This window comes from Dendrobates tinctorius, unplaced genomic scaffold (assembly GCF_039654945.1).
Source record: "Dendrobates tinctorius isolate UK_male_01 unplaced genomic scaffold, ASM3965494v1 ptg000074l, whole genome shotgun sequence".
Lineage (NCBI taxonomy): Eukaryota > Metazoa > Chordata > Amphibia > Anura > Dendrobatidae > Dendrobates > Dendrobates tinctorius.
The window spans coordinates 11,120,397-11,147,500 of NW_027361742.1; the positions used below are offsets into that span (position 1 = coordinate 11,120,397).

Below are 27,104 nucleotides of genomic sequence, written 5' to 3' on the forward strand. Positions count from 1 at the left end.
CCACCCTTTTGCATCTATACCTGGTTGGGCTTGCATCGCTGCCTACATCCTAACCAGCTGCAAAACCTTCTCAGGTTCCTTCCCAGATTCACGAGCATGTTGCTCAGGTTCTGTAACAAACCTCCATTGTTTACTTTAACCCCATATAACCCTGCCCCATCCCCAAATCCTGCTCAAAAAATGAAGCTACTTCGTAGAAGCCCCCATTAAACTTTAATGGTTGATTTACATATTGCTGCCTTCAATGTAAGAGGTATGAACATCCCAAAAAAAGGTCACAAATTCTGAACTATTTAGGAAAAAATAAAATGGACGTTGATTTGCTTCAGGAAACTCATTTTAAACAAACCTATACACCCATCTCAGTAAGAATAAAATTTTTACCAAATGATTCAATGCCAATTCTCCGATAAAGAAAAAATAAAGGAGTATCCATAATTATAAACAAGAGAATTACCTTCACACTTAAAAATGTATGACACAGACGGAAGATAAATACTATTAAAGTGCACAATTCACAATGAATTGTTTACCTTGGTCAACATATATGCCCCCAATAGCAATCATTGCCCATTCTTTAAGAAGATTATTGATATTTTAGATAATTTTGCTGAAGGTCAAATAATTTTAAGAGGTGATTTTAATGTACCTCTACACCCCTCTCTAGACACCTCAAACGGTCACTCCACAGTTCCTGCAAAAACAATCAGATACATAAAAAACTATTAAATAACCGACTCTTGATAGATGCATGGAGAACAATACATCCCTCCACAAAAGATTATTCTTTTTTCTCCCCAGTTCATAACAAATATTCAAGAATTGATTACCTGTTCCTCCCCATCATCTATTGAATACCATACAAAAAAATTTCTTATGACACAATTCTTTTTTCAGATCATTCCCCATTATTTCTCAAAACAGCCATAGATCCACATAAAAGAGCACCATTAAACTGGAAGCTTAATAATAATCTACTTAGGAACAACATCACACAAGAATATATAGCCACAGGCACAAAGAATTTCTTCAAAGAAAACCGCCCTCATGACAAATGCGAATCCTTATTGAATTGGGTTCCAGAACAAAAAAAAGAAAAGGAAATACTACTGAAACTTTCTCAGATAAAAAAAACTAGAGGCTTCACACAAACTAACACGGCTTCCCTTTCTAGAGAAAGACATCTATAATTTAAGCGTTGAACTAAAGGCCCTCCTAAATCAAAAATTTGAAAAATTCTTATCATATTCTAGTTTCATATTCATTTGCAAATAAATGTGGCAAATATCTAGCAAATACAATTAAAAAACAAATTAACTCCACGCACATGCTTAAAAATAAAGAATAATAAAGATCATGTACTTTATAAAACAGAAGATATTGCCAAGGCCTTCTCAGATTTTTACTCACATCTATACAATTTAAAACCCAATTATAGCTCTGCCATAGAGAAGACTGTTCACTGATTCACACTATAGGAACGGAGAGAAGCGCAAATAGGGTCTTATCCGATAAACAGGGTACGAAAGGTATTAAAATTCTACTCACCTGATATAGGAGAGGTTTAGCGCATGAAATTATCAGTCAGCTGCCTCACATCCACAGGTCAGACCAGTGACCACCAAAACATATAGTTTGATGGAACTTTTTATGGATTTAGTGCGCTGCTTGACATGACTCACGATTACTCATGCATTAACACATCGATGTTTTATTCATTTTCCCAACGCGTTTCGAAGTACAAATCACTTCTTCCTCAGGGAAAAAAATAAGTTCTATAAAACTATATAGATAAGACTGTTAAAACACAAAATTTCTTAAAAGACCTATCCCTTCCCCAAATCACGGACCTTCAATCATATTGTTTAGATAGTCCCATAACTAAGGAAGAAGTGGAAGAGTCGATAAACCAATCTCCAGGTGGAAAAAGTCCAGGTCCAGACGGTTTTTCGATTGAATACTACAAATATTTTAAACCTGAATTATCCCAATATTTGACAGATTATTTTAATCATATTAGTAAATCCAACAATTTCAAAAAAGGGTCTCTAGTAGCCCACATCAGCCTCATTCCAAAAGAGGGAAAAGACCCCACCTCTTGCGGTAGTTACAGGCCAATTTCACTCATTAATAATGATGTGAAATTATACCCCAAAATATTAGCCAACAGAATACAAAAACTTCTTCTGGATCTGATAAACCCAGAACAAGTTGGCTTTGTCAAAGGAAGAGAAGCCAAGGATAATGTCATGAGGGCAATCAACGTGATTCATCGAGCAAAACAACACAATATACAAATGTCGATTCTCTCCACAGACACAGAGAAGGCCTTTGATTGTGTTGATTGGTATTTCATGGAACAAGCGCTTGCAAAATTTGGCTCCCCTCTAAATTTTATACATAAAATATCTGGCCTATACACAGCACCCTCTGCGAAAATTAAAATTAATAACACACTATCCGCCAGCTTTGACAGCAAAAACAGCACAAGGCAAGGTTGCCCCCTATCGCCCCTTTTGTTTGTTCTCTCATTAGAGACATTCTTGCAGAAAATACGACAATCCCCTAAGATCAAAGGATTGAAAATCGGCACACTTGAACACAAATGTGCATCATACGCAGATGACATACTTTTCTTTTTGGTGGATCCTGACAACTCTATTCAGATTTTGCTCACTGAGTTGCGCTTCTTTTACTCAATCTCCAACTTCAAAATAAACTTCACCAAGTCCAATATCATGCATATTTCTTCATCTCCTGAAAACAGAAGTAATTTAGCATCACTCAAAACCATAATAATCTTTTTAATATTACTTGCACTCCCTCATCTCCATCTTTTAATTGTGCCCTCTGGAATCCACGGTCTGTTTGCAAAAAGCTTCCTTTCCCACACAACTACTTTCTGAACAACTCTGTTGTTAATCTGTTGGCCCACACTGAAACCTGGATTCAGGATTCTGACACTGTCTCTCCTGCTGCCATTTCCTATGGTGGATAACAATTCTCTCACTCCCCGAGATCCACAAACAGGCATGGTGGTGGAGTTGGCATACTCCTGTCCCCACAATGCACTTTCCAGGTCATCCCCCCCAGTTCCATCACTCTCATTCCCTTCTTTTGAGGTCCACACCCTCAGGCTCTTCTGTCCCCTCTCCCTCAGAGTAGCAGTCATATACCGGCCCCCAGGCTCACCCACCCACTTCCTTGACCACTTTTCAGCCTGGCTACCGCACTTTATGTCCTCAGAACTTCCAACCCTTATCCTGGGAGACTTCAACATCCCCATTAACAGCCCTACTTCCACATCTGCATCCCAGCTTCTATCACTAACCACTAGAGTTGAGCGAAACGAGTCGAAAAAATTCAAAAGTCGCCGACTTTTGGCAAAGTCGGGTTTCATGAAACGAAACCCGACCCTAGGATGAGGTCGGCCACGAGGTTGGCGACTTACGCGCCAAAGTCGCGTTTCAAAAGTTTGTTTTGCGCTCTTTTTCAGCCAATCAGGATCCACAGACACTGTGGGCAACGTGATGACATAGGCACGGGTCACCACCATCTTTCAGAAGGGCATGCAAGTGATTGGCTTGCTTTGGTGGGCGTCACAGGGGGTATAAAAGGGCGTGCACGCCGACCGCCATCTTACTTCTGCCGATCTTAGTATAGGGAGAGGTTGCTGCTGATTCAGTAGGGAGAGCGTTAGGCAGGGAAGAAGACAAAAAAACTGCTTCTGCTGCTAGCGATTTGGCCTGCACAACACACCAGTCACTGTGTGTGCAGTGCAAGGGGAGGCTATATAGTGGTGTATCAGTGGTGTTGGTTGTTGGGCTGCCTTCTAAGGCTTCCTGACATTCCTGCATTGCTGTTTACCCACTGCTCCGCAAACTGCTTTTTTAAAAGCAATCCCAATTTTTTTTTTTTGTCCTGCTGAGAAGACAAAAAAACTGCTTCTGCTGCTAGCAATTTGGCCTGCACAACACACCAGTCACTGTGTGTGCAGTGCAAGGGGAGGCTATATAGTGGTGTATCAGTGGTGTTGGTTGTTGGGCTGCCTTCTAAGGCTTCCTGACATTCCTGCATTGCTGTTTACCCACTGCTCCGCAAACTGCTTTTTTAAAAGATATCAGTGGGCCTCACACAATCCAAAAGTGTCCATCCAGTGTCCAAAAGTGTGTGCAGAGATTCAAAATCTCCCTTATCCTCTAGTCACTTTTGTCACAGCTGTGCCATCGAGCCTGTCACATAGCGCTCAGATATTCATTGGGCCTCACACAATCCAAAAGTGTCCAGTGTCCAAAAGTGTGTGCAGAGATTCAAATTCTCCCTTATCCTCTAGTCACTTTGGTCACAGCTGTGCCATCGAGCCTGTCACATAGCGCTCAGATATCAGTGGGCCTCACACAATCCAAAAGTGTCCATCCAGTGTCCAAAAGTGTGTGCAGAGATTCAAAATCTCCCTTATCCTCTTGTCACTTTGGTCACAGCTGTGCCATCGAGCCTGTCACATAGCGCTCAGATATCAGTGGGCCTCACACAATCCAAAAGTGTCCATCCAGTGTCCAAAAGTGTGTGCAGAGATTCAAAATCTCCCTTATCCTCTAGTCACTTTGGTCACAGCTGTGCCATCGAGCCTGTCACATAGCGCTCAGATGTCAGTGGGCCTCACACAATCCAAAAGTGTCCATCCAGTGTCCAAAAGTGTGTGCAGAGATTCAAAATCTCCCTTATCCTCTAGTCACTTTGGTCACAGCTGTGCCATCGAGCCTGTCACATAGCGCTCAGATATCAGTGGGCCTCACACAATCCAAAAGTGTCCAGTGTCCAAAAGTGTGTGCAGAGATTCAAAATCTCCCTTATCCTCTAGTCACTTTGGTCACAGCTGTGCCATCGAGCCTGTCACATAGCGCTCAGATATCAGTGGGCCTCACACAATCCAAAAGTGTCCATCCAGTGTCCAAAAGTGTGTGCAGAGATTCAAAATCTCCCTTATCCTCTAGTCACTTTTGTCACAGCTGTGCCATCGAGCCTGTCACATAGCGCTCAGATATCAGTGGGCCTCACACAATCCAAAAGTGTCCATCCAGTGTCCAAAAGTGTGTGCAGAGATTCAAAATATCCCTTATCCTCTAGTCACTTTGGTCACAGCTGTGCCATCGAGCCTGTCACATAGCGCTCAGGTATCAGTGGGCCTCACACAATCCAAAAGTGTCCATCCAGTGTCCAAAAGTGTGTGCAGAGATTCAAAATCTCCCTTATCCTCTAGTCACTTTTGTCACAGCTGTGCCATCGAGCCTGTCACATAGCGCTCAGATATCAGTGGGCCTCACACAATCCAAAAGTGTCCATCCAGTGTCCAAAAGTGTGTGAAGAGATTCAAAATCTCCCTTATCCTCTAGTCACTTTTGTCACAGCTGTGCCATCGAGCCTGTCACATAGCGCTCAGATATTCATTGGGCCTCACACAATCCAAAAGTGTCCAGTGTCCAAAAGTGTGTGCAGAGATTCAAAATCTCCCTTATCCTCTAGTCACTTTGGTCACAGCTGTGCCATCGAGCCTGTCACATAGCGCTCAGATATCAGTGGGCCTCACACAATCCAAAAGTGTCCAGTGTCCAAAAGTGTGTGCAGAGATTCAAAATCTCCCTTATCCTCTAGTCACTTTGGTCACAGCTGTGCCATCGAGCCTGTCACATAGCGCTCAGATATCAGTGGGCCTCACACAATCCAAAAGTGTCCAGTGTCCACAAGTGTCTGCAGAAATTCAAAATCTCCCCTGTCCTATAGACACCTTGTACCTTGTTTTACATTACTATATAGTTTGTTGGATTTTGTCTACATTTCTACCAAAAATGAGGAAGGCTGGTGGAAGAGGCCGTGGAATTGGGTGGGGGTTGGCAGCTGGTAATGATGGTGTTGGTGGTGGATCTGATGGTAGTGGCAAGAGCAAAATAGGACTGAATGCAGGAGGTGCTGACCCTGCGTCATCGTCTGGCTACATAAGGCCTCGAACGCTTAGTTTTATAGGAGTTGGCAAACCGCTTTTAAAGCCAGAGCATCAGGAAAAAGTTTTGTCTTACATTGCTGACTCAGCCTCCAGCTCTATCGCCTCCTCTTCTTCAGTTGTAAAAAGTAAAAGCACTGAGTCGTCATTGGAGGCTCATGTTCATGAACCACACCTTTCCTTGTGTCCTTCACCCCAACCAAGATTGAAGGATGACGCAGGCCATACTACTGATTACTCCATGGAGCTGTTTTCACATACCATGCCTGGATTATCAAGTAAAATGGTGAATTACACAGGGCCAAGATGAATCTGACATGGAGTGCACTGATGCACAGCCGCTGATGGATGATTCTGCTGGTACATTCACTCAGAGCACTACATTGTCCTCGCAGTGTACAGAGCCAGATTCTGACCCTGATGAGACTCGGGTGCCCCTTCCCGCACACTATACCACCATACACGGTGACACAGAGGAAGGTGCACATGACATAGAAGAGGAGGTGATGGATGACCCAGTTGTTGACCCAGATTGGCATCCATTGGGGGAAGAGGGTGCTGCTTCCAATAGCTCAGATGAGGAGCATCCACAGCAGACATCGACATCGCAACAGCTGTTATCTGGCAGGCCCGGAGCACTCCAAAGACAGGTTCCAAACATCAAAAGAGTTGCTGGACAGCTTGTCCAGAGGGTCAAAAGATCACAGCGTGCTAGGCCGCAAAATGTCTGCCAAAGTAGGAAGAGTGCAGTGTGGCACTTTTTTGAACAAAATCCTCATGATCAGGCCAAGGTTATCTGTATGAAGTGCGCAAAGACCTTTAGCCGAGGGAAAAATCTGAAAAATTTGAATACCAGTTGCATGCTTAGACATTTAACCAGCATGCACTTGCAAGCGTGGACACAACACCAAACCTCAAGTGCCACATGTGCAACTGATCACAACGAAGGTAGTCAGCAACGCTACATTGTTTCCCCAACTGTAAGCCCACCGGTTAGCACAGCAGCAAATGTTGAGGTGTCGTTGCAAGACCACAGCAGTCAGGGAATCCCACTGTTATATCAACGAAAGACTGATTCTAGGCCATCAGAAAGAACACCAACTCCATCACCATCATCAACCTTCTCACAGTCCGCCCTGTCCACCGCTACTTCCACCATATGCAGCTCTCAAGTCCAGCTCACCCTCCCAGACACTATGAGTAGGTCAAGAAAGTACTCAGTCTCTCATCCGCGTACACTGGGTTTGAACGCCCACATTGCCAAACTAATCTCGTTTGAGATGATGCCCTTTCGGTTGGTGGAAAGCACAGCTTTCCGCGAACTCATGGCCTATGCAGTACCACGCTATGACCTACCCAGTCGCCACTTCTTCTCTCGCAAAGCCATCCCAGCCCTCCACCATCATGTGAAAGACCGCATTGTCCATGCACTCAAGCAGTCAGTGAGCGGAAAGGTGCACCTTACAACTGATGCATGGTCCAGTCGGCAAGGCCAGGGCCGTTACGTGTCCATCGCTGCGCACTGGGTTAATGTGGTGGATGCAGGGTCCACAGGGGACAGCGGTGGTGGGACAGTGCTGCCTAGCCCACGGTATAGGAAACAGTTGGCTGTAGGAGTTCGACCCTCCTCCTCCTCCTCCTCCTCCAGAAGCGAAAGCTCGTCCACAGAGCGCAGTCGTACGAGCACTCCATCTGCAGCTGCCACTGTTGCACACGAGGTGTCCCCCTATCGAGCAGCTAGTGGAAAGCGTCAGCAGGCTTTGTTGCAGATGATGTGTTTGGGCGACAGACACACCGCCGAGGTGCTGGCCGAGTACTTGAAGCGACAAACTGAGTCATGGCTGGGCAGTGTACATCTTGAGGCAGGCAAGGTAGTTAGTGATAACGGCCGTAATTTTGTGGCAGCCATAGCCCTTTCAAAACTCAGCCACATACCTTGCTTGGCTCACACCTTGAACCTGGTGGTGCAGTGCTTCCTCAAAAATTATCCGGAGTTAACAGCCCTGCTCCAGAAGGTGCGAAGACTGTGCGCGCACATCCGCCGGTCGCCTGTACACTCCGTTCGTATGCAGAAGCTGCAGCGATTGCTCCACCTTCCCAACCACCGCCTCATTATCGACATTGCAACAAGGTGGAACTCCACCCTGCACATGGTGGAGCGGCTGTGCGAGCAGAGGCAGGCCATAATGCATTTGTGGGAGGATACACGGCCAGGCACTTTGAGAGCAGACATGGAGTTGACAGGTGTGCAGTGGTCGAAGCTGAAAGACCTTTGTAAAGTCCTTCAGTGTTTTGAGGAATGCACACGGCTGGTAAGCGCAGACGACGCCATCCTAAGCATGAGCATCCCACTTATGCGTCTGCTCATGCAAACTTTGACGCACCTTAAGGAGCAGGCGTCTGCAGCCAATGTTGATGAGGAGGAAGAGGAGGAGGGAATCCTTGATGACATTCAGCCATTGTCTGCTCAGGGACCTCTCCTGGACGAGGTGGAGGAAGAAGAGGAGGAGGAGGATGATGATGGGGATGATTACTTAGGGGAGGAGGATGCATCTCGTGGGGCAAGTGAAAATGTTGGCATGGCAAGGTCTGGTACAGGGTTTGTGCGTGACTGGAGGGATGTGGATTTTCCAGAAAGTGCTCCTCCACCCAGCACTCGCAGTGCATCATTGACACTGGGAACATTGGCCCACATGTCAGATTATGCCTTGCGGATCCTAAAAAGGGACCCCCGCATTGCCAAAATGATGAACGATGACGACTACTGGTTGGCCAGCATCCTGGATCCACGCTATAAAGGCAAATTACAAAACATCATGCCACAGGAGAACCTTGACCTAATATTGGCTAATAAACAAGCAACTCTGGTAAATCGGTTGCTTGAGGCATTCCCAGCACACAGCAGCGGTGATGGTTCTCACACGAGCCGTACGGGCCGGGGGCAGCTTGGCAGAGGTGTTCGTGGTGCACACAGCAGAAGTGGCATTGGAGACAGGGGTTTCATGACAATGTTGTGGACTGATTTTTCAAATACCACTCACACAACTGGTAATACTGCATCGATGGAAAGTGACAGGAGACAGCAGTTGTCAACTATGGTTACAAACTACTTTTCCTCCCATATCGATGTTCTCCCACACAGGTCATTCCCCTTTGACTATTGGGCCGCTAAACTGGACACCTGGCCTGAATTGGCCCAATATGCCTTACAGGAGCTCGCTTGCCCAGCTGCAAGTGTGCTATCGGAAAGAGTCTTCAGTGCAGCTGGATCAATCCTGACAGAAAAAAGGACCCGTCTGTCAACCCAAAATGTGGATGATCTAACCTTCATTAAAATGAACCACGCATGGGTTTCCAAGGATTTTGTCCCACCTTCCCCTGATGACACATAGGGTGACAGAAAAATGGCTTGCTTTGGTCCACCTCTTCCTGGTACTTCACCTATTTCGCCTTTTGCATCAGCTGAATGTCCAACATCAACATATGCCACTTTCTAAAACTCCCTAACTGTGCTGCCTCCCCACCCATGGCCGGGGTCACCACCTAGCTCACGACACCGTGCGAGTGCCGTTGCCCTGGACAGGTGGGTAGGCCGACTCTTGGGCGCGGGCACTGGCACAGGGTCCCTCATAGTGCAATCAAGTGTCTCTGACGGTGGTGGTGCACACCCGCTGTCAGACACACCGCTGTACTATGAGGGGCCCAGTGCCAGTACCGATGCCCACGAGTGGGCCCCCCTTGCTTGGGCAGGGTCGCAGCATTTGCAATCTTTACCTCTCCCTGCTCCTCCGCTGTGTAATCTGGGCCGTCAAATCCATACTGTGCCTGACACCGTCTGAGCCTGCCTCCTGATGTATAGACATATATTTTGAATGTGTACGCTATCCATACATGTTATCTGGGGATACGGTACCCTTTCTAACCTTTATCCAATCACGTGCAATCCATACTGGGCCTAACACCGTCTGAGCCTGCCTCCTGAGACATATATTTTGAATGTGTACGCTATCCATACATGTTATCCGGGGATACGGTACCCTTTCTAACCTTTGTGCAATCCATACTGGGCCTAACACCATCTGAGCCTGCCTCCTGATGTATAGACATATATTTTGAATGTGTACGCTATCCATACATGTTATCTGGGGATACGGTACCCTTTCTAACCTTTGTGCAATCACGTGCAATCCATACTGGGCCTAACACCATCTGAGCCTGCCTCCTGAGACATATATTTTGAATGTGTACGCTATCCATACATGTTATCTGGGGATACGGTACCCTTTCTAACCTTTGTGCAATCACGTGCAATCCATACTGGGCCTAACACCGTCTGAGCCTGCCTCCTGAGACATATATTTTGAATGTGTACGCTATCCATACATGTTATCCGGGGATACGGTACCCTTTCTAACCTTTGTGCAATCACGTGCAATCCATACTGGGCCTAACACCGTCTGAGCCTGCCTCCTGAGACATATATTTTGAATGTGTACGCTATCCATACATGTTATCTGGGGATACGGTACCCTTTCTAACCTTTGTGCAATCACGTGCAATCCATACTGGGCCTAACACCGTCTGAGCCTGCCTCCTGAGACATATATTTTGAATGTGTACGCTATCCATACATGTTATCCGGGGATACGGTACCCTTTCTAACCTTTGTGCAATCACGTGCAATCCATACTGGGCCTAACACCGTCTGAGCCTGCCTCCTGAGACATATATTTTGAATGTGTACGCTATCCATACATGTTATCTGGGGATACGGTACCCTTTCTAACCTTTGTGCAATCACGTGCAATCCATACTGGGCCTAACACCGTCTGAGAATGATAGATGGGGCCCACCATACACTGGAACATTCCAAAGGTGGACATCAGACACTGGAGCAGCATTTACAGGGCCCATTATACACTAGAGCATTAGAAATGGGGCCCATTATGTTTGGAGCATTATTTGGGCCCATAAGACAGTGGAGCTTCATCCATGGGGACCAACATATACTGTAGCATTATGTGGAGCTCATCATATACTGTTTCAAACATTATATGGGACCAATGATTCTGTATGGAGAAATAGATGGGCCTCGTCATGAGATGTAAAAAGTGAGGTATTTTTCATTGTACTATACCGCTATTTCTCTGCCGTATCGGAGCATGATGAGTTGTGGTATGTGTTAAAGGGGCGCTCTTTCGCCCAGGGCACATGAAAACCTGCAGCCAGCCCTCCCCCCCACAGTCTGTAGCCAAATAACCCCCATTTTTCAGTGCGTAACTTGTATTATGAAGTTAATTAAGGTTGACAAGCTTAAGTAAGAAGAATTGATGCTTTTGGCATTCAAATGGGCACTGTTGGTGTGTTTCCTGTCCTCCTCTCACTGCCGACTTTTATTCCCCATTGACTTACATTGGGTTTCGTGTTTCGGGACGACCCCGACTTTTCCCTATAATCGGACGATCTTGCTCGACCCGACTTTTGGAAAAGTCGGGTTTCACGAAACGAAACGCGACCCTAAAAAAACAAAAGTCGCTCAACTCTACTAACCACCTCTTTAGTTCTCTCACAGCTTTCAACCTCTGAGACACACAAGGACGGTAACACCCTTGATCTGGTCTTCATCTGGCTCTGTTCAATCTCCCACCTAAATAACTCACCGCTTCCACTTTCTGACCACAACATTCTCTCCTTCATGCTCACAAATCCTCGCCCACCCCAGCTCACTCCTACCTACCACACATTCAGAAATCTACAAGTCATTAACCCTCAGACACTTTCAGATTCCCTAAACTCATCACTGTCCCCAATCTCCTCTTTTTCCTGTCCTAACCTGGCTGTTCATCACTACAATGACACTCTTAGAAGCACCCTTGACCAAGTAGTTCCCCTCACCCTCAGAACCTCCAAACACAGAGTAAAACAGCCCTGGCTCACATCGCAAACTCAACTTTTCCAGCGATGCTGTAGGAGTGCTGAACGCCTATGGAGAAAAACCCGCACACCAGAAGACTTCATCCACTTCAAATTTATGTTAAGAAACTATAACGCTGCCCTTCACCTCGCCAAACAGACCTGCTTCACCACCCTGATCTCCTCACTAGCCAACAACCCCAAGAAACTTTTTGACACTTTCACTCCCTCCTCAGGCCAAAAGTACAAACCCCTATCACAGACATTTGTGCTGATGACCTGGCCTCCCACTTTACAGAAAAAATAGATAATATCCATCAAGAAATCTGCTCCCAACCACAAAGTGCTGTGACTCCCATCCCTTCCTGCATCTCCCCTGGCTCAATTTCCACATTTGATCCCATCACAGAAGAAGTCTCCAAACTCCTCTCTTCTTCTCGTCCGAATACATGCACTACCGATCCCATTCCCTCACATCTCCTCCAGTCTCTCTCTCCAGTCATCACAACCCACCTAACTACAATCTTTAATCGCTCCCTCTCCTCGGGCATTTTCCCATCCTACTTCAAACACGCCTGTTATGATGAGTCACCGAAGGAGGAAAAAACAAAATACTAGCTAAGTCCAGAAAAACCAGAGAGGTTGGCAGCTATCGGATTGCAGACCCCTGAACCTATCCACAACAACTAGCAGTAGCCATGGGGGGTTCCTATGGTGCCCTAGACCCCTCGATCACAGCCGGAGAACTACATAGCCTAAAGACAGAAAGGGGAAAAACTAAAATGCCCCAGAGCAGACCCCAAAGCAATAGGCAGCCCCCAACATATAATGACGGTGAAGCAAGATGAAAACACTAACACAGATAGAAAGATAGGTTGCGCAAATGATGGGGCCCAAGCTAACTAAAATAGGACAGGATAGGAAAGCTGCTGTCTGCCATCCGCAAAAGCCCTATCCAACATGTGCCAACTGACTGATAGGAAAAACAGGCCCTGAAGTCGCTAGGCTTCAAAAGACTATATCAGCACTCAGGTATATTCTGAAGACAGAGCAAAAGATCAACAGATCAGAGACAAAAATGGAATTCAGCTCACCCCCGGCCGGGGATGGCAGAACTCCCAAAAAGCAAGGCAAAACAAAACTGAAGTGTACAAAGCAGAGCAGAAAAACTTAGCTTTGAGACGCAGGAATCAGACTGGTCTCCAAGAATCCAGCAGGATCACCAGCAAGGCAGAAGGGCGTCGGCTGCCTTATATCCAGTCCTCAATTCCAGCCACCCAGTCATCATCTAGCTGCCCAGGTGTTTGGTAATCAGCCTCACTACCTTCCTTCACCAGAGGAGGGAGTTCATCAGACCTCAACGGTGAAGGGAAAAATGAACTCACAACGCCATTGTTACTACATTACTAAAGAAACCTGCTCTCGACCCATCCTGCACAAAAAACTACAGACCAGTCACCAATCTCCCCTTCGTCTCTAAAATTTTGGAGCGCCTAGTTTACTCCCGCCTTACCCGTTACCTCTCCACTCACTCCCTTCTAGACCCTTCACAGTCCGGCTTCCGCCCCCTCCATTCGACTGAAACTGCACTCATCAAAGTGACCAATGACCTTCTGACAGCAAATCGTAATGGTGACCACTCTCAGGTCAAAAAGAATGATCAATCTGCAGCTTTCGATACTGTTGACCACCATCTCCTACTCTCTAGGCTCCAGTCACTAGGCATTAAGGACACTGCTCTCTCCTGGTTCCCTTTCTATCTCACTGACCGCTCATTCAGTGTCTTGTTCTCTGGCTCCACGTCATCTCCTCTTCCTGTCGGGGTACCTCAGGTCTTAGTCCTTGGCCCCTTCTTTCCTCTCTCTACACGGCCCCAATTGGACAGACAATCAGCATATTTGGCTTTCAGTACCATGTTTATGCTGTTCACACACAACTATATACGTCTTCCCCCGACCTTACCCCCGCTGTACTACAGAATGCCAGTGGCTGTCTGTCCGCAGTCTCCAACATCATGTCCACTCTCTATCTGAAACTCAACCTCTCCAAAACTGAACTTCTTCTGCTCCCACCGTCTACTAACCTCCATAAATCTGACATTTCCCTCTCCATGGGTGGTACCACAATAACACCCCGGCAGCAGGCGCGCTGTCTGGGTGTTATGTTTGACACCAATTTCTCCTTCATATCCCATATACAATCTCTTGCCCGCTCTTGCCGCTTACACCTAAAGAACATCTCTAGAATCCGCCCTTTTCTCACCATGGAAATAACAAAAGCCCTCACTGTAGCATTGATCCACTCCTGCCTGGATTACTGCAACGCTCTACTAATTGGCCTCCCTGTCACTCGACTATCCCCTCTCCAGTCGATACTTAATGCACCAGCTAGGGTCGTCTATCTGACTAATCGGTACTCGGACGCATCCGCTCTTCGCCAGTCCTTACATTGGCTGCCCATTCATTATAGGATCCAATTCAAAGTACTTGTTCTCACCCACAAAGCTCTGCACAGTTCAGCACCCCCCCTACATCTCCTCCCTCATTTCTGTCCATTGGACTAACCGACCACTGCACTCTGCAAACGACCTTCGACTAACCTCTGCACTAATCCGTACCTCCCACTCCCGACTCCAAGGCTTCTCCCGTGCTGCTCCTATACTCTGGAATGCTCTACCCCAAGAAATCAGGACTGTCCACAATTTGCATAGTTTCAGGTGCTCCCTCAAAACACATTTGTTCAGAGCAGCCTATCACGTTCACTAATCAAAGTCATTCTATTTGTAAGTGTGCGTGTGTAGCCCATTCACTATCTCCATCCATCCCTCACTCCCTCAAGATGGCTGGACCTTCATTGTAAATACACCATTGTAAATACACATGTGTACTTTGTATCTCCCCCACCTCATTGTAGATTGTAAGCTCTCACGGGCAGGGTCGTCTTATTTCATATTATTTTGCTTTAATTATTGTATTGTTAACGTTGTTACTTATGACTTTGGTTTTGAAACTGTTAAACTGTAAAGCACTGTGGAATATGTTGGCGCTATATAAATAAAGATTATTATTATTATCACTCTCCCCATTTAAAGAATGCTCATTCGTTGCATATTTGGGAACTAAACTTAGCAGCTCTCCTTCATGCCTTTTTGATTTAAACTGCAAACCATTGTTTAATTTGGTCGAGTCTACTTTATCAAATTGGAGAGATGTCCCGGTTTCATGGTTCGGTAGAGTCAACCTTATAAAAATGATAATTCTCCCCAAAGTCCTATTCCTTCTCCAAACCCTCCCAATAGACATTCCTCAACAACTTTTTAAAAAACTCAAAAACATAATTTAAAAATTGATATGGGCAGATAAAAGCCATAGGATAAACCATAAAACCTTGGTAATATCAAGATGTAGAGGAGGTTTAGGTCTCCCTGATTTTGAAAGATATAGACTGTCAACCCACATATCAAGAGTGATTAAGCTGCAATTCCCTTGTCCCATAAAACTTTGGGCTCCACTTGAGTTGAGTGATCTTCATGATGGTTTTGCACACTAACTATGGCCCACCTCATTTAATAGATTTAAATACAATAATATCACGCACCCGTACACTATGACTAGCCTCAGATTATGGCACAAAACAAATAAAAAATGAATCTTATTCCAAATATATGCAAAGAGACTCCTATCTTGCATTTGATCCCTAATAACTATAGATCTCTTAAGAGGAAAATCAGGCTCTCGATTCCTTTCAGAAACATGCCGATTTACTCCTTGGTGTACAACAGATGTATGAGCAAGAACAAGATTAGCTCACTCACTAAAAACCTTCACTTCAAAGATGAGGAAATTCAAACTCTACAGGAAGTAATAAAACTTTATCTCCCAGACATTTCTACCTCAGCACCTGAGCCGCCAATTCTTAATCTAATTATGAACACAAAAGTAATGGGAAAAATGATAGCCAAAATAAATAAGAACCTAACCCAAACACAGAAGATCCCAGATTTCATAAAAAATGGGAATTAGAACTAAACACAAAATTTCTTCCAGAAGAAGCTCATACAATCTTCAAAAGCATCCACTTCCTAATATCTTCAGTGAGATTTCAAGAACTTAATTATAAAATTATATCAAGATGGTATAAAATACCTGACATATTGAATAAAATAGACAGCTCAATCTCCCCTCTTTATTGGAGATGCACCAGAGAGAAGGGTTCTCCATCTCACATTTGGCTGGAATGCACAAAAATTAAAAGTTTCTGGGAGAGAGTTAGAGAGCATATAAAGAAAACCTTAAACATAGACATCCCATTAACGGCGCGTTTTATTCTATTCAATCTGGATCCTTCAAATTTACACTTTAAAAAAGGCTCACTGATACCTCACCTGCTCAACGGAGCTAAAATAGCTTTCGCAAGACACTGAAAAGATGAGGAGACCCCCTAACTGCAAAGAATGGATAAAAGAATCCAACCAAATCGGTATTTACGAGAAAATTAGACTTTCAGGATCTAAATACTTAACGCATGGATAGCCTGGTTGACCGCTTCAGAGGATCACGATATAAGCACAATCAGTAATCCCTAATTTCTGCCTCCCTACAAATTTCTTTTGGTATTCATTTTTTTTTTTTTTCGTTTTCTTTACATATAGCTTGTTCTGTAATGTTCATGCTTTGGTTTGAGCTTGATCTCCCATATCACTTAGTTAACCTCTATATTTTAAGCAGGATTTTTCTGACTCCTTACCCTCCACTTTCCTTCCGTGTCCCTCCCCACCACTGCCCCTAGTTTTTTAAACTCTTCTTAAAACCCTTTTGGCTCGCAAATCCGCAGCATTGTAGTGTCATCGTTGTGGTTTATTACGATTGTTATTTTTTTCTCTCAATCTTCCTTTTACTATTACTGGAAAATAGTAACCCTTTTTTTCCTTTCCTATTGAATTATTGAAATTTTCTAAATAAAGAATATATACAAAAATAAAATTCTTCTGTTCCATGTTTTATCATCTACCTAAGACTCACAAGAACCCCACTAACCCACCGTTAAGACCCATCATATCGGGGACAAGTTCTCTAACCAGCAATTTAAATGCTTATATTGATAGGATTATGTGCACACTTGTTTGTAACCTCAGTAGTTTTTTACGGGACTCAACACATTTAATTCAACTTTTGAAAACGGTGAAATGGGATACTTATTATATTTTTTTTACAATGGATGTATCAGCATTATATTCCAATATTCCACATTACATAGGATTGGTTTGTTTTGAGAGCTACCTTTTCTAGTGACACCCGATTAGAAAATGTTTTTAATGAAAGGTTCGGAATTTGTTCTAAACATTTTTTTTTACATTTGAGAGTGTGCTATATCATCAGACCAAAGGGACTGCAATGGGTAGTAAAGTAGCACCCACTTGGGCAAATTTATTCATGGGAATTTTCAAAAGAATTTTTATTACTATTAATAAATGGCCTAATCAGAACATTTTTTTTTATATGAGATTTATTGATGACCTTTTCTTCATCAGGAATAACATCAGTGATGATATTGATTCTCTTATTGTAGAAATAAATAATAATAATTGGGGCCTCTCTTTTTCTCCTGTCTATAGCTCTAGTAGTATAAACTTTTTGGGTATTACGATTTCTTTAAAGAAAATGTTATCTTAACAAAAACGTTTTTTAATGAAGTTGATAAGAATAGCTATATCTAATATATAAAGCTCAATTTGTATGTATGTGTGTATGTCCGGGATTGGCATCTGCACCGTCGCAGCTACAGCCACAAAATTTTGTACAGTCACACGTCTGGACCCCGAGAGCGTCATAGGCTATGTTGTGAGCGAAATTTTAACCCCGTGCGTTCCAATTCACCAAACAATTTTGCCTATCATTCTTATCATTTCTATGGTATTATCATCCTTCTGTAAAGCTGGAAATAACACAATTTATTACCGTGCCAACACAGACCACCCTCTGACACAGACTGCAGGGGGAGCCCAGTATCACCCAGGATAGGATTAGATACACAGCTCAGCACACAGTATCACACAGGATAGGATTGGATACATGGCTCAGCAGTCAGTATCACACAGGATAGGATTGGATACATGGCTCAGCAGTCAGTATCACACAGTATAGGATTAGATACACAGCTCAGCAGTCAGTATCACACAGGATAGGATTAGATTCACAGCTCAGCAGTCAGTATCACACAAGAGAGGATTAGACACATGGCTCAGCAGTCAGTACCACACATGATAGGAATAGATACACGGCTCAGCAGACAGTATCACATAGGATTAGATTCACAGCTCAGCAGACAGTATCACACAGGATAGGATTAGATACACAGCTGAGCACACAGTATCACACAGAATAGGATTAGATACACAGCTCAGCAGTTTGTATCACACAGGATAGGGTTAGATACACGGCTCAGCAGATGGTATCACACAGGATGGGATTAGATACACTGCTCAGCAGTCAGTATCACACAGGATAGGATTAGATACACGGTTCAGCAGTCAGTATCACACAGGAAAGGATTAGATACACAGCTCAGTAGTCAGTATCATACAGGATAGGATTAGATACACAGCTCAGTAGTCAGTATCACACAGGATAGGAATAGATACAACCTATTGTTTTGTGATGTTGGTCTACTAGGCATTGCTCCCACCTAGCCAGAATCCTACTCCACACTGATGAGGGGCAACACTCCAAAACAGCTGTCTGTGGATGAATACCTGGCCTTGGTATTTCCCTTGTCATATCTGTAAACTCGTAAAGAGCTGGATATTGACTTAAAGGGCCACTTAATATGGTGGTAATGGTGGTTTCCGAAAGGAGCACCCCTTGGCTGGGTCCTTTCCTGGAGGAAGATCTGGCTAGTCCCGTGTTTGAGACTCTTAAATGAGGCTCCATGGACTTTATTTGCATATTCGTGTTTCCCAGGGAGCATTGCACCTAGGATTTCACTGTGATTGAGTGCCTTTGCCAGCTGCCGCAGTGTTTTCTTTGACTGGTCTCCCTGAGGTCAGTGATTGTTTTGTGAGGAATAGATACACTGCTCAGCAGACAGTATCACACAGAATAGGATTAGATACACAGCTCAGCACACAGTATTGCACAGAATACTATTAGATACACGGCTCAGCAAGCAGTATCACACAGAATAGGATTAGATACATGGCTCAGCAGTCAGTATCACACAGGATAGGATTAGATACACATCTCAGCAGTCAGTATTACACAGGATAGGATTAGATACACGGTTGAGCAGTCAGTAACACACATGATAGGATTAGGTTCACGGCTCAGCAGTCAGTATCACACAGGATTGGGTTAGAAACAGCTCAGCACACAGTATTGCACAGAATACTATTAGATACACGGCTCAGCAAGCAGTATCACACAGAATAGGATTAGATACATGGCTCAGCAGTCAGTATCACACAGGATAGGATTAGATACACATCTCAGCAGTCAGTATTACACAGGATAGGATTAGATACACGGTTGAGCAGTCAGTAACACACATGATAGGATTAGGTTCACGGCTCAGCAGTCAGTATCACACAGGATTGGGTTAGAAACATGGCTCAGCAGATGGTATCACACAGGATATGATTAGATACACTGCTCAGCAGTCAGTATCACACAGGATAGACTACAATCCTATAAAGAGAGCACGGCACTCAGGAATAGTTTGGTTGTTGGTGCTCAAGTCGGGTATCCAACCCATCAATCAAAAATGACAAAAATCTTGGCACTCAATATGTGAAATATTCAGACCCTTTTATTTTGTGCATCCAGACAGAAAGGTTTAAACGTTTTCGGTCCAGTATAGGACCTTCATCAGAAAAATCTCGTTTACTGAAATAAATAAATCCTTGCAATGGTAGCCAAAAGAAGGACAAAGTAGAGAGTCTGGATGGCCAGTGGAAATGTTAAATGGCTGGCGTCTGGAAAGCGTATGTGGACTGAGCTGCGTCTTCCACACAGGGCAGCCAGACCACAGACCAGGGCTTCACCAGCGCAATTCAATTCTAGAAGTTGTATACCCACTGCTATCAGCGCTGTCTTCACTCCTTATTTTAGTGACCCTAGAGGTCCCTTTTCTGAAGCCCTACGCTGTACAGCTGCCTGTTCTAATTTTGGATGGCTCAGTCCACATACGCTTTCCAGACGCCACATTATGTATTCACGGCATATTTTTTCAAGAAATGCATTAAAGAATTGATTATTGGACACTAACATTGATTTTGTTTCACTTTTTTATCACAGAGTGTAAAAAATATATAAAATATGGATGGAATATAGCAAGAAAAAGCAGGACATGAACCCACTGTCCCAAGAAAAATGACATGCAAATTGAAGGTCAAGACTGGTGTCTCTGCAAATGAGCTAAATGGCTGACTGTTTTTTTTTCAGTTAAAAAATATATATTTTATTTTATTAATAAAAACCGATTATGTAAAGGATTTTTTAAAAACAAAATTCAATAAATGTTTATAATAAAAAATTGTGTTGTGAATTTATTACATATATACAAAATTAACCTTATATATATAAATGATAAATTCATTAATTGATTAACTATACAATTGCACAAATAAAGCCTCAGGAACTAAAAAACACAGCCAATTAATAAAAAAGTTCCCCATTATGCAACTTTCCACAGAACACCATCCTTAATTAATAGAGTCGGATATATGACGAGGTTTAGATCTATTAAAGCTTTTAGGCTGGTTTCACATTAGCTTTTTTTTGCGCAGCACATAGTGCGCATCCATGCTCATGCGTACCTATGTTTAACATGGGGGGGCGCATGGTCTTGCGTTTGCACGCGTTCATATGCGTTTTCGTGAGCATGCGTTTTTTCAAGGTGTGTGCCTAGGCGCGCCAGACGCAGCCTGTTGCATTATTGGGTCCGCCGAAACGCGTAAAAAAACCCGCATGCGCACGCTTACACACCGAATGCGCCAAAATAATGCATTACAGACTTTGGGAACACTGGCGTGCGCATGGACATGCGGTCGTCTGCATTTTCGTGCGCATGCGTTTTTGGCGTAAAAATGTGTAGACACTGGTTTTAACCCCTAGAGAACGAACGCGCATAATAAACACAAACGCATGCAAAAAATGCATGATGCATTTTTGCATGCATTTCTATTGCGCACGATGCGCTGTGCAAAAAACACTAATGTGAAAGTAGCCTTAGATGCACTAATTCCATTTGAACTAGTGGAGCTGTGCAAAATTGTGCATGCTCTACTGTTGCTGACTGAACTATCAGGAGAGGAGGGGGATCGATCCCATGAAGAAGTTAATAAAAAATTCCACTAAAGGAGAGACCTTTTTAAAATTAATATAAAAAAGCCTTTCTACAAAACATTTAGGAGAGATTCAGCCACATTGATAATTCTGTGTGGATCACGAAAGCAGCACACCGGATGGCTACACAGAGGAAAGTATATCCAGCACGACCACCAGACCGGGGTTCACTAGCTGTTACTATCCACCTCTTTAAAAAAAGTTTTAGTTAAAATAGTATAATTGTTTTGAAAAAATATTAATATCCAGAAAATTAATGCTATGCGTATAATATACAGGTGTAAGGGGGTGGCGTTGCTATGGAGCGTAGAGACAAGCTTGCCACTTTAAGAGAGCAGTAGGACATTCTGTGCTTCCTTGCTGTAAAGACTGTTTTGGTCTCTTTTGCCAGCACTGGAGAGGGGAGGAGCTTCTTTTCTGTGTTTGAAGAGAGAGCCGAGATTTCTGCAGGAACGACACGTGCCTGAGCTGTGAAAGAAATACTTTGTAAACTATTCTGGGGATAACAAGGTGGCTTTCTATGTTGCCATGAGGAGCCACAAAGAAAAGACAATAAAGGAATCCAGAGGAGGGAATCCACCATTTCTAGGAGCATTACTGGATCTGCACACAAGGAAAAGACCACGTTGCACAGGGCTTCAAGGAAGAAGTGCTTACCATCTTGCAAAGCTGCAGGCCCCCCAGAATGCACTGAGATACCAACGCTAATGTGAGTGTTAACCTCTTCTTTGCACATGCTTGGGTTTAAGATAGGCTGCAATAGATGGAGCACAGCAGCTGTGTGGCCAGGTTAGCAAAGGCCAGATAGGCTATAGTTAGTGTAGCATCATATATTCCTTTACTGTGTTTTCCTGCCAGTTGGATAAATACACTGAGCTGCGATAGTTGGTGCTCCGTGCTGTTTGACGGCCCAGCAAGAGAATATTATCCTTATAAATTGTCTGTTTCTATAGCATACCCCTGTTTCTGCATTTTCCAAAACATTGCATTCCTTGCCTGTAAATAAACTAACCCTTTGTTGTTTGCACCTCATCTTGTGTATCGTAATCTCCCTGCATTGTGGTGGTCCCCCGGCCATCGCTTCAAGTTTAGCTGCGAGCAGCGTGACTTTCACCAAGATGCAGGCAGCAGGCGGAAACGGCGAGAGTGCTAGTGTTAGTGGGGATGCTGTGGGCATTGGTGGAACTCCTGCAAGGACACTCCCTATGGGTACAATATTTAGTGTGCTTCCAAAATTTGACAGCAATAATATGCCCCTGTCTGATTGCTTTGCAGCCGGGACACCCACCCTGAATATTTATAACATCAGCACAGACCTTGAAGTAGACATTGTGTTGACTGACTTGGAGGCAGAGGCCTGTAAAAACGTCTTTCTACAGCCGGAACTCACCCGTAGTACCTTGAAGGAGTTACTGATATTCTTGGAAGAGATCTATGGCAAGACTACTAGCACGGGACACCTTCATGCCAAATTTTTCTCTAGACTGCAGCGGGAAGAGGAAGAAGGGATCGCCCAGTATGTGACTGCACTGCAAGACATTTTGGCAGAAGTGCATAGGAAAGAGACGGATGGGCTTGGTGGCATGGGCTCCAAAGACCAGATACTCCGGTAACAATTCATTCTGGGACTGCACAACACATCCTTGAGGAGAGCACTATCAGAATGGGTCCGTGCAGATCAGGCTCTTTCATTCCGTCAAATCCTGGCAGAAGCAGTGTCCCGAAACAAGGAAGACAGCTACACGTCTGGGGTGATGCGTGTCCAGGGTGCCAATACCAGAGGGGACCTTAATCATCAGGACATGCTGGTCCAGGTAGTGCAAGACTTGCAGCGGTCTCTTGTCAGTATGCAAGACAAATTAACCCGGATTGAGCAAAGAATGATAGAACAACAATCTGACGCATCGTACTCATATAACCACTCTTCGGCCCGACCCATAAGGGATCAGTGGGTGCAGGCCCCCTCCCGTCAGACATCGGAGGCACGAAGACAGGCTCGTGGTGCCCCTTAGCAGAGAGGAGGCATCCAATGCTGGGAATGTGGAGGACAAGGACACCTTGCCAGAGACTGCTGGAATTATGTTCAAAGCCAGCCACAGCCACCATTAAGCTACCAACCCCCACAGTACTGCGACACTCTGTGGGGGAAGCAAGAAGAGAAGCCGCTCCTTATCATAATGAACATTTAATTGCTTGTTGTCCCATCCTGCATGCCGAATTTGAGGGTGTTCCTGTGGATTTCTTGCTAGAAACTGGGTCACAAGTGACGACGCCAGAATCATAATTCAAACAGCATTTTCAAGCCATAGAAGGAGATATTGATCGGGTTGCTTGCTGCCAATCAACAACCGATCCCGGTCACAGGGGTCTTGCGGATGAATATTCAAATATGTGGGCAAGAAGTGGGAAAGAAAGGGATCCTGCTAGTCCCTGAGCCTATCAAAGAAGATGTGTCTGTAGTACTGGGAATGAATATCCTATGAGAGCTCGATCAGATAGTGTTTACCAAATGTGGACCCAGTTATTGGAAGAAGGCTAATACACACAAGCCTTCTACAGCGATTGATCCGTGTCTGTAGGATGCAGAAGAGTGTGCCGTCTTATCAGACTGTGGGGGTCATCGGGGCACCAGGTAAAGAGCCTGTAATCCTGCCTCCCTAGCTAGAAAGATTATTACACCTTCCAGTGGGGGCTCATCGCAACCTTGACAGGCTGGAGGTGATTGTTCAGCCTGTGATAGGCAGCGGAGCGGACCAAGAAGTCATGATAGCTCATACGATAGCGGTGGTCCAGTGAGGACACATGCCCATAAGAGCTTTGAACGTGGGCCCCGGGGAGATCACCTTGCTGCGAGAGAAGATCTGGCCCAGGTGTATCTACACAAGGGCGAAGTGGTGAGTCAGAAGGAGATGTATTTATCGTTGATAGAAGGTACGGGGTGGACTCTGGCAGTCGTGGCAGGGCCTGAAGAGACTCCAACCCTGGAGTAGAATGGGTGGGTCATCCTGGATCAAATGGAAGTGGATGTGAAGGCCCTAGGCCCTGAGCGTGTGCAGGCGACAGAAGCTATGCTGTGGGAAAATCAGGCGGCATTCGCTCGTCACGCCAAAGATTTTCCATTTCGAGAACGATATAGGCAAATCACACCCAAGATGTATCAAGAAGTAAAGACATTACTCAGGCAGATGCTGGATTCAGGAGTAGTGCAGAGTAGTCAGAGCCCCTGGGCAGCCCCAGTGGTGCTCGTCAAGAAGAAGGATGGGACCATCCGGTTCTCTGTCGATTACAGAAAACTCAGTGCTTGCACTGTGTGAGACTCATACCCGTCACCCCACATCGAGGAATCCTTGACAGCGTTGTGGAAGGCCAAGTACTTCTCCACCTTGAACCTAGCAAGCGGATACTTGCAAGTAGCCGTGGCAGACAAAGACAAGGAAAAAACCGCTTTCATACTCCCTATGGGATTGTTTGAGCTTAACCGGATGCCCTTCGGGCTCTCCAATGCTCCGGGCACATTTCAATGGCTGATGGAAAAGTGTTTGAGAGACTTAAACTTTGAGGCTACCCTGATCTACCTGGATGACATCATTGTGTTCTCTGCCTCGTTCGAAGACCATCTTACCCGGCTTGTACAGGTACTTGGAAGACTGCGGGCTCATAATCTGAGAGTGAAGCCAAAGAAATGTCACCTCTTCAAGAGAGATCGAGTACCTGGGCTACATAGTGTCACAAGACGGGGTTCTACCCTCACCGGAAAAAGTAGGTGCTATTCAGAACTGGCCAATCCTTCGAACAGTGAGGAAATTTTAGGCTTTCCTTTGGCTCGCCGAGTACTACCGACGGTTTGTCAAAGATTTCGCAAAGGTGGCGGGTCCCCTGAATGAGCTGCTGAGGGGGACCGTCGGAGTGCCGAAGACCCAGTGCATCCTTTGAGACCAGAGGTGAGATTCTCTTACTTCAGCCCGATTTTGGCTTACGCAGATTTCGATCAACCGTTCCTGTTGTACACAGACGGTAGCCTTCATGGACTCGGTGCAGTACTTTCCCAAATACAGGATGGACATGAGAGAGTCATCGGGTATGCTAGCAGGTCCCTGCGAGACAGTGAAAGAAACTCCCACAATTACAGCTCTTTCTGGTTAGAGCTCCTGGCCCTGGTGTTGGCCATGACAGAGAAGTTTGCAGGCTTCCAGGCAGGGACCAAGATTCAAGTTCGAACGGACAATAACCACCTGGCCCACCTTGAGAATGCTAAATTGGAGGCCTTGGAACAACGGTGGGTTGCTTTCCTGGCCAAGTTTGACTTTCCCATCCGTTATCTCTCTGCCACTAAAAATGCAAATGCCGACGGCCTGTCACAAGTGACGGTAGAAACACCAGTGGGGGATCTTGATGAACAACTCATAGAGGAAGAAACCCCAGACTTCTGTATGTTCAGGACCCCAGTGGTTGCTGTCCAGTCAAGTAGGGAGGCCTGCGCGCTCCCCTTATCTCTGAGGAGAAACAATGAAGAATGGGGATGTGTTCAAGATGAAGACAAAGGGCTGAGACAGATGAAATGCTGGGCAGCGCAGAAGCGGAAGCCAGGCAAACAAGAGAGGGATAGTCTGCACGCTGAGATGAAGAGTGTCTTACACCAGTGGGATAGGCTGGAGGTGCGAGAATCGGTGCCATATCGCAAGAGACAACAGCCGAAAGACACTGAAGAAAGGTGGCAGATGGTCATCCCAGGAGAAATGGTCCAGGAAGTGGCTAAAGAAGCCCACAAATTCAGAACCCACTTCAGGTCCACAAAGACCTACTAGTGGCTACAGAGGTACTTGTACTGCCCCCGGTTGGAATCCGTGGTAGAAGTGTATGTGACCTCATTAAAAGTACTGAACAAAGGGCACCCATCTAGACCATACCCACTAAGGAACCACTGGAAGTCTTGATGATCGACTATCTCCTCGTGGGACACTCAGCCCAGGGGCCACAGTACTGTTTGGTGATGAACGACCATTTCTCCAAGTTCACGGTAATTACCCCGACTAGAGATCAGACTGCTGAGTGGGTGGCGTGGGCCATTTGTCAAGACTTCATCCAAGTGTATGAGTGCCCAAAGTGCATCCTCTCTGACCAAGGCGCATGTTTCCAAGGCAAGGTGATGGAAGAACTGTATCGTTTGTATGGCATCGAGCGGTCCCCACCCTCAAGGCAATAGAGCATGTGAACGATTCAACCAAAGCTTGCTGCAAATGCTGAGGACGTTGGAAGAGAACAAAAAGGCATGCTGGCCAGACTACCTGCCAGAGTTGGTCTGGACCTACAACAATTGGGTCCAATCCACCACGGGTTACACCCCATATCTGCTGCTGTTTGGAAGAGCTGGACGAGAGATCATTGAGTTGAAGTTAGAACAGCCAGAAGAGCTGATGGAGCGAACCGTCGCTTCATGGGTGAAAGAACATCGGCAATGATTGCAAACAATACGGTGGTTGGTGGGTCAGCAGCTACAGGAGAAAGAACATATGGGCCTTAAACCTATTCAGGAGATACCGCTCCATCCTGGGGACAGAGTATTAGTCACAGAGAAACACACCAGGGGTAAGCTAAGCGAGAGATGGGAAATACAGCCTTACAAAGTAATCGAGCGAGTGTATGCTGACAGACCGGTCAACAAGGTGCAGGTTGAGAATGCGGCGCCCGCCCCTAGAGTGCTCCACAGAAATATGCTGTGGCCATACCGGTCCGTTGCCCGTCCTGTACCAGTGCCGCTTGAGGGTGATGCTCCACCTCATGAACCTGTTTTATCTGTGTCTTATTAGGAGAAAAAGGTTGCAGTAAAAAAGGAACTGTGACTTTATCACTTT

At 45.1% G+C, this 27,104-nt stretch overlaps 1 long non-coding RNA gene across 1 annotated transcript in view; it reads left to right on the plus strand.

Moving 5' to 3' along the window:
• The window catches only part of LOC141096375 (uncharacterized), a 39,052-nt gene extending 18,510 nt beyond the window's left edge, over window positions 1–20,542 (plus strand). The window contains exon 3 of the long non-coding RNA XR_012233676.1: window positions 20,203–20,542. This is a non-coding gene — a long non-coding RNA (uncharacterized lncRNA). The remainder of the gene's footprint in view (window positions 1–20,202) is intronic.
• Window positions 20,543–27,104: the final 6,562 nt, after the last annotated feature.